Source organism: Coenobita brevimanus, chromosome 80, assembly GCF_032717465.1.
Source record: "Coenobita brevimanus isolate Jiangsu-jjx chromosome 80, ASM3271746v2, whole genome shotgun sequence".
Taxonomy (NCBI): Eukaryota; Metazoa; Arthropoda; class Malacostraca; order Decapoda; family Coenobitidae; genus Coenobita; species Coenobita brevimanus.
This window is the reverse complement of record NC_137033.1, coordinates 12,945,268-12,950,868: the sequence shown is the minus strand read 5'-3', so window position 1 is coordinate 12,950,868 and position 5,601 is coordinate 12,945,268.

The following is a 5,601-nucleotide window of genomic DNA, read 5'->3' as shown; positions in this document are numbered from 1 at the left end:
TGAAAGACAACAGTTTGTTTTCATTTTAATATAGCCATTTGGGCTCATTATGGTATTGGATTTTGTCATTACTCTGCCATTTTGTAATGCAAATTTTAATCATGTAACAGATGGATTAAGAAACTTTAAGGGGCATGCATATGGCAAACTGAATAATTGTACTTTTTAAAGTATATATTCAGACATTTTAAAAATAATAATAATGAAATGTTTGTGTATCAAGTGAGTAGATCAGAGGTTCAATAAAAAATAGTGTAAGTTATGTATGCAAGTACAGTACACCCTCCAGTTCTCTTATATAACATATCGGCTGATAAATAGATTCAGTGGTATGAAGCACTGTACTGCACATCCATCTGAACTTCAGGTCATCAGATATTAGAGTGTTACAGTATTTGTCTCAAAGGTTTTAAAATTTTTTTTTTTTTTTTACAAAATTTATTACTGTACATGAATAACTTTTCTTGTACAGTATATGGAAAAGCTAAAAGGTGGAACTTAAGAGGGTTTGAAGCAAAAGCCATATCCTGTTTGAAGCTATATATATTAATTAAATTGATAGTCTCTAGGTCATAGTTCATCTCACCTCCAGAGACAACTTACTGACTGCTCAAAAAGCATGGGAACAGATGGTGTATTTTGTAGTACGGTTAGAATACATACTAGATGTTTTTGTCAGTTGGTAACGAAGGTTAGTGTTAGACAGTAATGTACAGAAACTACTGAAATGTAAATTAAACCTTGCACCACATATAAAATGGCGAGGATTAGAAATGGTACTATCACTCAGATACAGAAAACCTACTTCATAATACTATAACTTTTTTTGTAGCATACTTTTTATGTAATTTTAAAAGAAATGTATTTATGTTCTTTCATGAACCTTAACAGTCATATGGGTGGAGAAATATCATAATGTACTATCAAAGCATTGGGAAGCTTGGACAAATAGCGCTGTAATGATTTTTAGCCGATAAGTCAGTGTTTAAGACGCAGGTTTTTGTTAGGTCAAAGACAGATTTATCTTTCATAATGAGTGAACTCGGAGACATCCATACGACAAGGGCTGCTGCCATCTTGCACCATCACATTTGTAATTTTTGTGATGATGGGAGGAATTATCTCAGACCATGTGAGGGTGGGTTACAAATTGTCTCCTATTAAAATGTTGCATATGAACAGTGATTGGCTTAAAGCTAGTCATAAGACTTTTACTGCTGGTAACACTATACAGTAATTGGATATTAAATTTCTGAATAACTGTCTGGAGAATGGCTGTGGATTAACAAATTGCACATACATTAGGTCTGTTAAGACTTGACTGATCACATATGTTATATCTATTCCTATGGACCAAGCTTTTGTAGTGTTGTGACATAAATTAGCATTTTATAAAAGATAATGATCATACTACAAGCTTAGTACAGGATGTGCAAGATTAGACAAACAGTTGTACAGTACCACACACAGGTACAAGTGGGGAATTCTTCCTGGACATTCTGGAAATAAGGAGTGTTTGTTTAGTGCTAAGCCATATATGCATTAGTTTTTAATTGTTGCTTATACAGTATGTTGATTGTTGATAAAATATATGGTAATTAATGTGGCCAAGAAGGATTAAAGTTAGGTGTGTGGCTGTAAGTTGTCGACACTGAACGCTTACAGTCACATTTGTAAAGTTGTGCTGGTCATTCTCTAAGCCAATAATGAGGAGGAATTATGAAGGTTAATTGTAAGTATTTACTTGAGAGAACAATCCTATTGCTACATGGTGCAATTTGATGTACTGTATGGACATTAGTGCCATAGGCTATTCACTGATATATACAGTGATAGTTTTATTTACCTCTGCAGTGTCTCTATTATCCAGTGAATTAATTTACTTTTCATAGTTATTGAATAATAGAAACTTATTTTTGTAATGAGTGGTACTCATCACAGCATGTTGTACCGAGTACAAATGCATAATGGCTCATTTGTGATAAGTGTATTGGAGAAAGAAAATGCGAAATCATTTGCAGGTGCTGTATGAACATAATGAAGTGTCATGGATGGGTGTTATGGAAATGGTGAATGAGCCATGTTTTGTAGTTAGCATTCTGTCCTCATTACGGAAGCAATGATGTAAAGAGTGAAAGGATTTGTGTGGATTACAGTACAGTACTTAGTATTTCATGTGAGTGCAGGACTTTACAGTTGTATAGTATATGATGCCATTTCAGAGAAATGACAATATAGTGGTATTTACAGACATGTTGCTATAGTGAACATCATTACGATAAATCACTTTGTGTTGTACCTATTTCAAAGCTTCCAAACCATTATACAGTACATAACACATTACATTACAGTCAAAGGTTGTAGTGCCTTTACACGTTCTTCAAAAACTGACCATGAATGAGATGTTATGACTCAACATCAAGATCAAAGAAGATTCAGAGTTGAATTGTCTGAAGTTTTGAGCGTGTAAAGAAACTAAGATAATTACTTTGACTGTACATTACTTTTCCTATGTAAACTTAAGGCATATTGATAACTTTCCCCTCCAGGATGTGATGATAGTCTGATTGACTTGATTATGCTTGGAACATGTTATCAGTACATGAGGCCAAAGATTTTTTTTTTGTCTTTTACAAACTTACACCTATTAAGTAGTTATTCAACATGCTCTTGTTAGGTGATTCATATTTGACAGGAGTAAAGTGGCAAATATTTGAAGTTTAGTGGATGGGGCAATTATTCACAAATCTTAATGCGTAAAATCTTCTCTATGACCAGAGGAATGCAATTTTATTATACTGAAGTATTTAAGTTGGTTTCTTATGGTCCGTCCTCCCTCTTGGATTTGCCTTTATGGTATTCTTTCTGATAAGGAATAGGTAGGATGGGAACTCATGTTTAAAATGCTATACAATTAGGCTCTCAACAATTTGCTTTCTTAGAGAAACCATAAAACAGCTTGTAGTGGTTAAATATTGTAACTGGTATTGTCTGATCAGTACACAAGATTTTGTCATTGATATTTGTCCCACTTACAGTATGGTACTTGGCAGCCATATGTAGAAACTTAAAAGCTCAGAGTGTTATAATGTGCATCACATTTTGCAGTTCTGGAATATACTGTAGCTGCTGCTTTACACTTAATACTGTCTTTATGAAAATAAATAAAATATAAATCTTAATGGAGAGTGGAATGAAGGTTTTCACCAAATGAACAGTTTTACAATGGTCTGCTGTATCTTGTGACTTGTGTATTTCTATAGCTGCAGTTTCTGATTCAGGCTTTTTTTTTTCACATAGTTTTCGTACTTTACTGTATAAAAGTACTCTGTTATAAAATGATATATATGTTGCTGTACCTACATACCATCATACAATATTAGAAACAAAGAATCAAACTGTGATCTGGTGAATACAGTAACTCCACATCAAAGCTTCACTCATCTGAGATCAGCATAAATAAAACCAATTGTATAGAATTTCTGTGAGTTGGAACAGTAATGTAATGCACAATGCATGAGTAAATATCAGCAATAAATAGATAATTTTAGTGAGTAGGTTAGCTGCCAGTAGGCTGTGAAGGCAGATCGATGAGCTGTAGTAAATTTCTTCTTCCTTGCTAACCTGTTGCTCCATGTTTCATCAAGGCTTCATGTGAATCTGTTGCCTCAGGGGAATAATTTTTGATGGCAAAAATTGGTAGTGGAATTTATCATACATTTACTATAGATAATAATGTGTCTTACCGTATGAGACTGTTGAGAGGAAAACATTTGCTGGTATCTAAACTTCCTTTAAAGTTTTGAATGGCCTCTGGTAAGCCTGAAATGTTGATCATGTTAAAATTACATGATGTGTATATATATATATATATATATATATATATATATATATATATATATATATATATATATATATGTATATATATATATATATATATATATATATATATATATATATATATATATATATATATATGTACAGTATATATATATATATATATATATATATATAATTCTAAATTCAGGGCACAATCACCTTCCCAGATGAAATAATGCCAGTAATATTTATGTCTATAGTCTAAATTAGCATGATTCGAAGTTCATTTTATATGCATGCTTTTGTGTTGCACTGATGAGCATTAAGAATAAATGTAAGTTATAAAGCATATTCATTAAGTTGTTTTGGGTTTTAAACATGGTGAGACATTAATCTAAAGTTCTGTAAATGTCATTTGTTGGTGCACTGATTCTGTGTTATACCTCACTCTGAATTAGTATACAGTTCCATCATGACTTCATAAAAGTAACATTTTTTGAAATATGCAGAAAGGTACATTAGACAAGCAGTGTTTGCAAGTGCTTTGCAACAGTTTACTGATAAGTTAGTGATATTTGCTAGTGTGATGATATCCTACTAATGCACAAATTTGTGTTGAGTTGGCATCACACAGTGTTTATTGTTTTGTGCTTACTGTACAAAGTGTGGTGCAACACCGACAAGATTATCTGTTATCGACAGTATTTGAGTTTTGTTATCAAAGATTTTAAGGCAATAGGTGAAACAAGGCCAAGTGTTGTAGTGATACTTATTAGCACTTTACTGTATATATTTAGGCTATCTGCTACATATTTGGTATCATACTACAATGCCAGCTAACCCTTAAGACTGATGCAGTGCCCATACGTGAAATACAGATTATACAGAAATGCTTTACATTAAGATGTAAATACTGTACAGCCTGTAACTTACTGCCAATTTGTAGGTTCATACTTCAAAATTTCTCTTATATTTTTTTTTCCGAGCCTGGGTTCCTGCATGTAAAATATGTGTTCACAGCACACAGCCTTTTCCCAGTTACTCTCAATTAAATTATTGCAGTTTCATCTGCCAGTCTCACACTAGCCCTGTGACATTATCACAGGTGAGAATGCATTGACTGCTATCACAAAGTTAGATTAATAGTGACTGTAAGAGACAGAGCATTATTTGCTACTGACATTTGTTATGAATGAAATGCTTTTATTTATTTTTTATTATTTTTTTTTGCTAGCATGATGATTACTGAATTACTGTATTATAATTAGCAGATGTACTGTATTATCTTGTAATTGTGTTGAGGGGAGAACTGGATATTGTTCTTGCTCATTTATTTTTTGAAAATAGCAGTGTGATGAATTTGTTACATTGGAGTATAAAGACAGTGGGAAAATTAAATTGCTATTAGTGCTTTAACATTGATTATACAGTACTTTGTCATACAGTCTGATTTCATACCAATCGGTAATTATTGTGTAATGTACAGCATGTATCATGCAGATGTTTAAATACATTTATTTATCATTATAATCTAAGTTTCATTATGGTTAATATAAATACAGTATAACTGGTATGAAATATAAGTTAAGTATACAGTAGATTAGGTACTCATTACAAATGTGATATTAAAGTTCTAACATACTGACAATAATTTAGTTTAAAGTACTGAACAGTGCTGTATTTCAGCAGAAGTTTTAATTGCAAAAACAAGGACTTGAAAACAACCTATTTTTCTTTTTGCATTCATTCAATGGATCCATTTAAAAGAAATAGAAGTTTACC